Source organism: Arachis ipaensis, chromosome B04, assembly GCF_000816755.2.
Source record: "Arachis ipaensis cultivar K30076 chromosome B04, Araip1.1, whole genome shotgun sequence".
In the NCBI taxonomy this organism is placed as follows: Eukaryota; Viridiplantae; Streptophyta; class Magnoliopsida; order Fabales; family Fabaceae; genus Arachis; species Arachis ipaensis.
Window position 1 is genome coordinate 16188640 of NC_029788.2, and position 12504 is coordinate 16201143.

The 12504-nt window shown below is 33.3% G+C and overlaps 1 long non-coding RNA gene across 2 annotated transcripts; it reads left to right on the forward strand.

Annotated features, from left to right (window-relative positions):
• LOC107639025 lies at nt 3897-4995 on the forward strand. Of its 2 annotated transcripts, none has more exons than XR_002360769.1 (5): nt 3897-3927; nt 4307-4396; nt 4479-4530; nt 4744-4805; nt 4899-4995. It is a non-coding gene; the product is annotated as an uncharacterized LOC107639025 (long non-coding RNA). The 2 variants fall into 2 exon arrangements; XR_001619924.2 differs by lacking the exon at nt 3897-3927 and adding an exon at nt 4114-4197.

The window sequence follows — 12504 nt, forward strand, 5'->3', positions numbered from 1 at the left end:
TCTTCCTTTTTATTCTTTTTGTTATTGACATACATGTTTTCTGTGTTTGAATTTGCAGTACCCTACAAATAAGGAGTTATTGAAAACTATTACATACGTGAGAAATGCTACATTAGTATTTATGAGGCGAGAGATTGATTATCTTCATCATTTTTTAATCTTTTGTTCAAAATTTTAAAAGAATGTCAAAACAAAGTTCTTTATATAATTTTGTATCTGTCTGGATGTGAATCTAATAAAGGCCATGCCTAATTGTGCTTATGCGATTATAGGTTCATGCTGATTGAATTCATATTTCTTATGCTTGGTCACTTGGTGTAGAAGGTTCTTTCTTTAGAAAAGAAAAATGTGATGTAATATTGACATAGTTGTGTTACATAGTGCGCTCTGCTTTCTTGTTTGAACCACTAATTTGGTTTTGCAGGTGGTTGCACTAAGAGAAAACAGAACGTGCGGCTGAGAAATCCTTTTGCTTCAGTTAGCATGGAAGAGGAGAAGCCATTTGATTTATTACACACTTTATTTGGTAACTACAATACCTCCTTTGGTATTATCAAAAAGAGTTAATAAATGAAGATCTCCTTTGTTGTTCCTAACAATTAAATCATATCAGTTTTATCGTTTGATTTTAGAAAAGTATAATTGGGCATTGTTTGCAACAACACTACTGGTATTTCATGTCCTAATTTTATGTGTAAGTGCAACTATAAGTTTGCACAAAATGGATACGTCAACTTTTTATGATTCAGTTGCATATAAGAGTCCTTTTAGTAGAGACATGGATTCAAATAAGCATTGCCAGTAAACTGTGATATCATTCAATTTTTCACTTAGCTTTCAAGATTTTTTGTTGTCTACTTATCAAGGTATGAATTCATAAAATTTTCTTTAACACCTTGGTGTTGCTTTTAAATGTTTAGGGCATCAGCTTTATCTGTTGGAGTTTATGAACCTATGAAGCAGAAACTGTTGAGGATGTTTCCTGAAAACCTGAGTGCTTTTTCTCATCTGGTAAGATGTTACTTACATAAACCTTGATCTGAAAATATAGGCATATGAAGATTTATGTTGTTTAAACACCTGTTACCAATTTTTTAAGTATCATGCTCAAAATGTTTCAATAAATATGTATAGCTAGCTTTAAAACAAGCCATGTACCAAGTACATTACCTTTAAGTTTGAAGTTTGGCCAGTTGTGATTGACTTATGTACAATAGTTGATGCTATGGTATAACTTCATCTTCTTTAATGCTTCTCAGGTTGTTAAGCAACGAATTGGGATAAACCAAATCTTGATTGAATCTTATTTTTCCATTAGACGGAGCTCGCACGTGTTCTGCAGTACCTCCTGTGAATACTCCACCTGTATGAAAAGTTCTTAATGTTAGTTGAGTACCAGGTTCTCCAATCGATTGGCCCGCAATAATACCTACAGCTTCGCCTAATTCCACCAAGTTTCCATGAGTAGGACTCCGCCCATAACACAATCGACAGATCCAAGATGTATTCCTACAAGTAAAAGGGGTTCGAATAGATATTGATTGTGTTTGAAAATTTATTAAACGATTGATTAGTCCAATCCCAATATCTTGATTTCGAATGGCAATACATCGCGAACCTATATATATATTGTCTGCTAATACACGACCAATTAATGTTTGTATCAAAATTCTTTCTGGCATTATTTCATTCTGGGTATTTATAGAAATTCCTCGAATGGTACCACAATCCACCCGTCGTACAACAATGTGCTGAACTACTTCAACAAGTCTGCGAGTAAGATATCCAGCATCTGATGTTCGTACAGCAGTATCCACAACCCCTTTACGGGCTCCGTAACAAGAAATTATATATTCTGTTAAAGAGAGTCCCTCGCGTAAATTGCTTTGAATGGGTAAATCAATCATTTGTCCTTGTGGATCTGACATTAATCCTCTCATACCCACTAATTGGTGTACTTGAGATGCATTTCCTCTAGCGCCTGAGAAAGACATTATATGAACTGGATTTAGGGGGTCGGTCATCCTAAAATTGGGACTCATTTCTTGTCGTAAATATTCACTTGTAGCATACCATATCTCAATGGATTGGCGTAATTTTTCTACTGCATGTACATTTCCATAATGATGGTGTTTTTCCAAAATAAAACTTTGTTGTTCAGCATCTTGAACAAGCCACCCCTTAGACGGTATGGTTAAAAGATCGTCGACCCCTAAGGAAATGGATGTAACAGTAGCTTGCCGGAACCCCAAAGTTTTTACTTGATCCAGTATATGTGATGTATATGCCATTCCGAAGTGATCTATTAATCCACTAATAAGTCTCTTAATGGCAGTTCCACCGATTACTTTATTGTGAAAGACCAGATCAGCCCGTTCTCCCATAAGTACCTCCATATTCTGCTCAGTGGGATTAAGTTCAACAATGGATTTTAGTCAATGGTTTGAAAACTTCCCTTCTTTGCTTATGTTGATTCGTGTAGAAGTTTATTTAAAAAACTAAGATGCTACCCGATCCTAATTGATCCTTGAATTCAAATCCGCATCAGAAATTGACTTAACTAGATACTATATAAATGGGCTCGACAAAAACCTTGTATAGCTTCTTCGATTTCTCGATAAAAAGAAATATGACCAACAGTAGTTCGAATGTATATACAACGAATTTGTTTTTTTATACTTCTTACTACTATATAATGACCATAAATCTCATGATAGATACCCAACGGTTCATAATGAACTTCGATAGGAGCTTCTCTTGAGGAAATAACGCGCTGATCTACCCGCCAGCGGAACCACAAAGGACTATCGAAATTTATTTTTTTTTGTCGATAAGCTCCAATTGCATCATAGGAATTACAAAAAAAGGGTTCTTTTTCTTTTTTCGTATATCTATTGTTATTATTGTAAATTCTTTCAGTTTTCGAATTTCTGCGATTACACGGACTATACCTGTTTGCACTAATACCTCGACGATTCCCGCTCGTTAATATATAAAGCCCAATAAGCATATCTTGAGTCGGTACGGAAATAGGATCTCCCATCGACGGAGACAATAGGTTCATATGAGAAAACATAAGTAAACGAGCTTCCGTTTGGGCTTCCAAAGATAAAGGCACATGAACAGCCATTTGGTCTCCATCAAAGTCTGCATTGAATCCCTTACAAACTAATGGGTGTAAACAAATAGCGCCCCCTTCCACTAAAATAGGTTGGAATGCCTGTATGCCTAATCTATGCAGAGTAGGCGCTCTATTTAGCAAGACGGGATGCCCCTGCATAATTTCTTGAAGGATTTCCCATACAATCGGTTCTTTTTCCCGAATTTTACTCTTAGCAATTCCCATGTTCGAAGCAAAATGCTTTCGAATTAGACCACGAATTACAAATGTCTGGAAAAGTTCTATTGCTATTTCGCGAGGTAATCCACATCGATGTAATGAAAGTGATGGTCCTACTACAATAACAGAACGCCCCGAATAATCAACCCTTTTTCCAAGCAGGGTTTCGCGAAATCTTCCCTCTTTACCTTCAATTATATCTGAAAATGATTTGTAAACCTTATTATGACCATCCCTCATCGGTTGCCCGCGGATTCCATTATCCAGAAGCGTATCCACGGCTTCTTGTACCAATTTCTCCTGGCACATTACTAATTCGCTTGGCGTAGATCTACTTGTTGTTAATAGATCGATAAGAGTATTGTTCCGATAGATAACTCTTCGATAGACCAAGATGTATTCCTACAAGTAAAAGGGGTTCGAATAGATATTGATTGTGTTTGAAAATTTATTAAACGATTGATTAGTCCAATCCCAATATCTTGATTTCGAATGGCAATACATCGCTGCAAATTGGACAGTTTACTTCAGCTGCTGGTGCTGTCCGTTTCATTGCTGCTAATGAAGGTTTTAAAGGACTTTATGCTGTATGAAACTCCTCACTATGTCTTCCTTTTGAGAAACATTTGACAATCCTATTTTCCATGTAATCGACAGATCCAAGATGTATTCCTACAAGTAAAAGGGGTTCGAATAGATATTGATTGTGTTTGAAAATTTATTAAACGATTGATTAGTCCAATCCCAATATCTTGATTTCGAATGGCAATACATCGCTGCAAATTGGACAGTTTACTTCAGCTGCTGGTGCTGTCCGTTTCATTGCTGCTAATGAAGGTTTTAAAGGACTTTATGCTGTATGAAACTCCTCACTATGTCTTCCTTTTGAGAAACATTTGACAATCCTATTTTCCATGTGTGATTGTATGCTAAAATGTTTCTTTGACATTAATCTTTGAAACCAAGGGGTATGGATCTTTTTTATTGCGGGATTTGCCCTTTGATGCTATTCAGTTTTGCATCTATGAGCAGATTAGGATGGGTTATATGGCTGTGGTAAATTTCTCAAGCTCTATAGTTATATGTTTTGTTGCACTGTATTTCTTGATAGAGGATGTGACTGCCATTCCATTTTTAGGCCCGAAGAAATTTGAATGATCCAAAAAATGCAATTATTGGTGCATTTGCAGGTAATTAAATATTTAAATGACATCAGAAGACTACTCCTATATATATATATATACACACACACACGTGTACACATACTAAGTTGTAGGCTTGTAGCACAACATAGATCCCCACTCTCTTAATTAACCTCTTAAGGTGTGTGATTGCTGCTAGCACAGTAGCACTTAAAGCATTATGCCAGTGTTAAAATGTGATTAACAATCTTGTTTTTCTAGGTGCACTAACTGGAGCTATAACAACTCCCCTTGATGTCATCAAGACAAGATTAATGGTTCAGGTTAAATAATCGTGTTTCCTACTACTTTTCTTTTGCTGTATTCTTCATTTTCAATCTCGTTTTCACATGAAACTCATATAACGCCATATGTAGATGATTCCATGTTATGTACTGTAATCCGCATGCAAATCAGTAAGAATATCCAGTTTCAATTATCAATCCATTAATAACAAAGTTCTCATTTTCCTCCTAAAAGGATCTGCAAACCAATATAATGGAATCTAGATTGTGTTCAAACAATTATCAAGGAAGAAGGACCTAGTGCACTTTTGAAGGTATGGGTTTTTTGCTTTCTTGGAAACACCAGCTTGAGTGGTAACTTTTAGCATGGTCCAAATTCTCACCAAATTATGAACTATACCTTAATCGCTCAGAGCAGGTTCAGAAAGCTATTACCAAAATTGGTTTGCTGATCAGCCAAAATTGAATGCTTCCATTAGTTTGCTGATAAAAAAATTGGTTTGCTGATCAGCCAAAATTGAATGCTATGAACTTGAAATTGAAATACTCATTGTTCAGTAGGTAGTTTAGAGCAAAGTTTTACAATAAAAGGAGATAATTAACAGAAGAGACATACTCACACTGTAGAGAGACCTACTATTAAGAACATTAGAATCATCTTATTTTTACTTATTGCGGTTAAGGGTGCTTTATTTTTTTTAGCAGCAAAGTGTTAAGAATGATCATTACTTTGCTTTGCATTTGAATGTGAAGATGTGTTTGTACATTACAATACTGTTTGATAGTGATTACTATTAGCATTTTGAAGATTTTCTGTTAATAGTAGATGGATCACCTTGGTTTACTATCACCCCCAACTAAATATGGTTGATTTCGTGCACTTATAGAGCTAGGAACAGTGACATAATGAACTGTACATTTGACATTGCATTAAGCAATCATTGCAAACTTCATGGTTGGATTTTTCTACTTATCATGTACTTGCTACTTAGTAATAGTATCTCTAGCAATAGCTGTTTGGTTTTTTACTATTAACTAGATTATATTTGAAACAGCCATGTTTGTGGTGTGAGTTGAGATTTTGTTCACTATTGACTATGCAACATATATTCTAGATTTTGTGCATTATTTGCATCATGGTGTTACATTCTCGATCCTTTATTGGTCAACATCTAATTATTTTAATTTTTTCAAGTACCACTATTTCAGCACATGAATGATCTGGTCTTAGAGAATATTTGTGATCGTGTGAGAAAAGCTGGGATGATGAAGAAGAAGCAGCAGCAGCAGAAAGAGCAAGTGAAGTGAATTTTGCAGATGAGATAAGTGAAATTAATACAGGACCTCCTTCACCAACTTCATCTAATGAATCCTCTATTACAAGTTAATTATTAGAGCAGCGAAAATTGTTCAAATGAGTTAGAAAATTGAATAGGAGTTGCTTGCAGCATAGTTCTTTTAATTTACTAATATGAGAAAAATTATTTAGAGCCCTTTGGATACCCATTAACAACTTTTAATTTACTCAATACACTTTATTGATGTATGGTTGTTATTTATTATTATAGTTGATGTATCAATACACTTTGTTTATGTTTTGAATTATATTGACTTGTTTGTTTATAGTATTTTTCTTTTAGTTTAATAATACAATGAATTTATTTATTTTTTGAAATATTATAAATATTTGAATACAAATTAGATAAAAAATTGTATTTATTAAATTTATATTTATTTTGTATGAAAACAAGTTTATTTTGTAATGAAAAAAAAAATAGTTTACCTTACCGACGGATTTACAGACGAATTTTCTGTCTGTATTTAGAGTTTAGAATGGTTTTTTATGGTTCCAATTACCGACGAAAAATTCGTCTGTAATTATAGAAAAAAATCTGTCTGAAAATCTATCTGTAATTACAGATGGAAAATCCGTCAGAAAATATGTCTGTAATTACCAACGGAAAATCCGTCGAAAAGTTTGTCATCTTCGGGAAATGGATGGAGAATTTACAGAGGTAAAATCCGTCGGTAACTGGTAAAAATCCGTTGTAATTTTCTGACAGAAAAAATCCGTCGGTAAATAATTTTCGACGGGGCTTTTATAGAGGGACAAAATCCGTCGATAATTTCGTCGATAACCAAAAATCTGTTTGTAAAGACTAAATCTGTCTGTATTAATCTATTTTCTAGTTGTGTTATTTGGAAGAGTTTGTTTGAGATATTATGATTGTAAGATATTATAAATTGATGGTAGTGTAGTTTTCCAAGTTCATCTTGGACTAAGATTTTGAGAATAGTAAAGGTTTCATATAATATACGAGTGTTGCATTGTCTTTTTTGTTATCAATTTTGTTTTTTATTACTTGCAATTATTCTTAGCTGCTCAAGAATGCTTAGTCAATTCTTCAATTAACAATTTATTTTGACGTTACTGATTGAAGTATCTTTTAGAAATAGGAGATCTTGTGATCCATACAAATCACAAGTTGAACTTTTTTTTTCATTTCTTCTATCACCTTAGATCCTCATTTCTCATTACTTATTGCAAATGATGCTGATGTTTCATTTTAAAAGGAACGTTCTTGATTTTTTTTAGGGAGTTTTCCCCTTTTGATCAAAGATTTGGTAGCTAGTGATTTATCAATGGATAGTCATTTCCTTTTTCAGCATTAGTTTATAGAAATTAGTTTTAGCAATATCATTATGCATTTGAGTCATTTATGTTGATATTTTTCAACATGTGTAATTTTTAAGTTTTGCAATTAGCAACTCTCTCTACTTTCAGTTTCAGCATCTGCTTCCTCTACGCCAACTACAAAATGAGTGAGTACTTTAAGCGAGCCTTTATCTTTCTTATATTGGTTTTGGTCAAAATTAATTTCTTTGCTTTAATCTTTTTTCAGTTGCATATTCTAGTTTGGTCTTGGTCAATCAAAAATGGCTCCCACATCTGCAGAGTCTATAAAGATTTTGTGACACATTAGTGTTGTTTGCCATCGTCATAAAAATAGAGATTTTCTTTGCATATTTTATGATGCGACATATGTATGATTGCATCAAAAGTGACAAAAATATGTCTCTTCCATATGGCATATTTTTAACCTAAATACTTGAATATTTTGGTATTGACCTAAGCATTGAGTCATGAAAATAGAAACTCTTATTTAAAAGGGGGTGGTGTAGTTAAGCAATAAAAGAAAGGATCCACTAGGACCGAAAAGGTGGTCATTGATGAAGACGATGATATTGAGGATATTCCTCCTCGTTCAACGGCTGGTACATCAGCCTCATCAAGTCAAATATGCCTTTTAACCGGCGTTGTTAAAGATTTGCTCCAAGAATTCGTCAACATGTCCAATCATCTCATTTCTTCAAGCCAACAAGAAAGGAAGCTCGCGGTTCTAAATAAGAATGTTGTGCATAAGTCAAGAGATCGTGTTGCAGTTCTCTTGAAATATGTAGACAATCTTAATGATGATGAAATTATGCAGAATGATCATGAAGAGCCGTTGGAATTGAAGGATGAAGGCTCGGATACCTAGAAATGCCTCTTGTTGAAGACCTTGAAATGTTTTCTTTTTCATTAAGATTTATGATAGTTTTCAGTTCTAACTATTGTTTTTATCTTGCTAGATGACTGTATTAACTACTAGTACTTTAATAATATTCTGATGCTATTTTAAACTTTAGCCTCTAACCTATCTTTTTGTAGGATTATCTTTTACCCTCCTTGATGACAAAAGGGAGAGTGAAGGATTGATTTATTATTCATACTAGTAGATGGTTGAATGTTTGAATATTTTTTCTTTAGATGATAGATGTATGTTGATGATTATTTTTAAATTTTTTAATGAACTTTATAGTTTGACTCATAATCATGCATGTAAAGCACACACTTTGGTTTGTCTAGTTGAAATTTTGTGTTTTACGTATTCTCACAAGTCCAACAATTAGGAGTATTTATTACAAAAGAAAGGGAGAGTTTTTTATGTAATTCAAATTGGTATCACCAAATAAAAGTCTATAATCTTCACTCTTTTTCAATCTCTTTAGTTCCTTTACAAATTATGTTTGTCATCAAGGAGGAGATTGTTGAGTTTAGAAAACAATTTCATATAAGCATTTGGTTGGGTTAAAAGCCTAAAAGTTATTTGATGCATGTTTTAATGTTGTAGGCCCAAGTTAGTCTTTGTTTAAGAAGTCCAAATGCAAACAAGGTCAGCAACATGGCTCATTACATGATGAAAACAAAATCTTACTGATGCTGCTAAAGCTTTACCCAAAATTAGTAAAGTAAATCAAAGGAGTAGTGGCTCACTTTTTTATGGCAACAAAATGTTTCATCAAACAAATTTTGGAGGAAAAAATCAGTTAATGGAGCAAAGAATCAAATCCAAATGTTGATGTAGTTCAGAAGAAAAGAGTTACTGTTGTGTTACCATTCTTGTGCAAACAAATAGCTTGTTGAAGCTACCACATTTCTGTTGGAACATGATGCGAAATGTTTTCAAAACTACAACTCGGCAAGTGTACCGAATCGTATCAAGTAATATCATGGTGAGCGAGTTATTGTTCCCACGAGGATTAAAGGACTAAGCAACAATGATTAATTGACTAGTCTAATTAGACAAATCAAGAAACAGAGGAATGAATGAGGAATTAAAGCAAACGTGTAAACAGAGGACAATAAAAGTAGCAAAAGTGAATGTGAAGACAATGATGGTGAGAATGTTAAGATTTCAAAGATGTTCACTCTCTAGGAAAAAAAATCCTTGTATTCATTTATTTAAGGCATGCAGAGATTAATCACGACCAATAATAAATAATCAAATTCCAATTCCTTGGCAATTCATTTTCTCTTTAACCTAATTAATCGCTAATTCTTTAGTCAATCATTTGAGAAAAAATATGAAGCATAAATTTGATTTAGTTTCAAATAAGATTCAAGAATAGTCCTTAGGTTGATTTTTATGTCACTTATCCAAGCTAGTCCTAAACAATTGAAACTTACAAGAAAGAATGATTTTCAAAAGTTTTCTAATCCGAATTTTTAATCACTTATTCAAACTAGAGAAATTGAAAGTCACAAAGCGTCGCACACTCTTTGAAACACTATTCCTAGTTAAATAAAAAAGTTGTGAGAAAGAGTTTTTAAAATAATTTCAATATTACTTTTTCCAAAACAATATTTAGAATTCAAAACGGAGTTAGAATATTTTCCAACAATTCTAAATCTTTATGGATGAAGAACAAAAACTCAATCATGAAATAGATCAAAACATAAACCTCAAATAAAATAAAACACTTAGATTTATAATCCATAAAAAGGTGAACAGAGCTCCTAACCTTAACACAGGAGATTAGTTGCTCATGGTGTGCTGAAACAAAAACTATCAATTCCAAAACGACTGGGAGAGAAGAGGGCGCACGTAAGTATTTTTTCTTCTTAAATACTAACCCTAAACCTAATTATTTTAGAATTCAAACCAAATCAAATTAAAACAAAATTAAATCTAAACTAATTAATGTTCCTTCAATAGTTTTTTTCATCCCAAGTCAAGTTGCTGATAATTCTTCATAATTGTCAATCAGTGCTTTAAATCATGGGCCTTGTGTTCAATTTTAATCATCAACTCAAGTGCTTCAAAGGATTGGAGACTAAGAAGGATTTATCAAGAAATCACAATCCCTAGGAATGGCCCAATTTAGTACATGAGGTGCCACATTCCCTACGTGAAGCATAAGCCCAAAAGAGGAGGGATTGGAAGCCTCTGTTTGGTTGCGTGAGGTGTACCAAGTGGTGAGTGAGTGCATGAAGGAGAGGCAACCCCTAGAGGTGAAAGTGATGGCTGCATGAGGCGCAAGTGCTGGGGACATGAGGCGCAGTAGAGGGGACGTGAGGCGCCTGAGTAAGGGTGACCCTTGGGAGTTGGCTTGGAGGCTTGGTTGTCCTAGGAGCTCTTTGTGATGAACATAAACTCCTCTGCTTTGTCCACTATAGACTATTATATATCGTTAGAAAGTTCTGGAAGTTGGCTTTCTAATGCTACTAGAACTGCTTCATTTGGATCTCTATAGCTTAGGTTATGCTTGTTGGAGTATGAAAGTATCAGGGTTGGCATCTCACTAAAGTTTACTGGAAGTGTTCATTCAATCTTGATTGGCTTTCTTATCCTTCTCTTTTTCTTTGTTCTTTGCTAACTTTCAACACTTTCCTACACATACCAAAACTCAAAACAACTTCAAGAAATATTGATTAAAATTACTAAAATCTCAATTAAGAATAAGGAAATTTAGTAACTTTATTGAAAAAAACTAAAGAAAATAACTATAGATGTTCATGCATTACAACATTTTCGAAAAGAAGAAGAAAAAGGGGGTTCTTTACTTTTTATATCAAATTAAAGGTAAAGGATGAAACTTAGGGGCAAAGCTTAAGAATCAAGGATGTTGATTTTACAAGTACTTTGAAAACTTCTTCTGCTACAAAATCATCTAACAACCATGACCCTATTGCTGATACTACCTATTTACTCTGCATTTCTGCTCTGATTTTTTAGGAGAAGAAGACAAACTCAAAGATGTTCCAACCTCAGAAGATACTCTACACACTAGCTCAAGTTTTAGAGGCATTATCCTATACAAAAAGGAGTAATTGGCCAAAAAGTGAAGCAAGGAGAGTGAACAAAAATTTTGAGTTTTCATAGCATCTCTATTAATCAAAGTTTGAAGTTTTAGAAGCAATACATCTATACTAAAGGAAGCATTCTGCCAAGATGGAAGGCAAATAAAGAGGCTTAAATCTGGTTATCTCATAGCTTTCAAGCTATAATATTTCTTCCCCTTCATTTTGTTATATTGAATATCTTGCTTTCTCATATTATTTTCTTTGATTTCTCATGGTAAAAGGCAATTTTTGAGGTATATAAAAAAGCCATTTGAGAGAAAAGTTAAAGAGAGTTGAACTTGGAGAAAAAGTCATTGAATATGTCAATCTCTTTTGATGTATTTTTATTGTGTCATGAGTCTGAGAGGTTTTTCTTACCAAGTTGGGTTAGCACTTAGTGTTCCAAGTCTAGGGAGTGAACCTAGCCGAGACAATCTTAGTTAGAAGCTTAATTGGGTTGTCCCGAATATGATTAGAAAGAATCCTAAGGAATTGGTGTTTGTAATCTTTAAAAAAAATAGTTAAAATTCTACTATAATTATGGTAAAGACTGGATGTAGGCCACATTGTACAAAGTGGTTGAACCAGGATATATGTCTGTGTACTCTTCTCTATTCTATTTTTATTCTGTTTGTTATAAGACAAAAATAAATTGTCTCCTGCATCATCACTATCACAGACACAACAATAACAAAGATGTAGAATTTGTTTTGGAGTTTAAGTTTGTAAAGATAAAAAGTGATCCTAGATTCAACCATCTTGTCTGTGCCATTGAAAACTTTCAATGATAAATAAACTTTATTAATAATTATCCTTTTTATAATATTTGACATAGTATTGCATTTTTTTCTCACTTATATTAATTCTTTTAAAAGAAGTTAATGTATTGTTGACCCCTTAATAACAATCTCAACCAATATGAAGCCTATAAATTTAGGACACCACTCATATAAATATGGTAAAAATAATCTTTTTTCTAAAGTTATTTATCTGATCATACTTAAAATATTTATTAAAAAATATAAATTAATAATAAAAGTATAAATTATTAATAAAATTAAAGATGTAAGA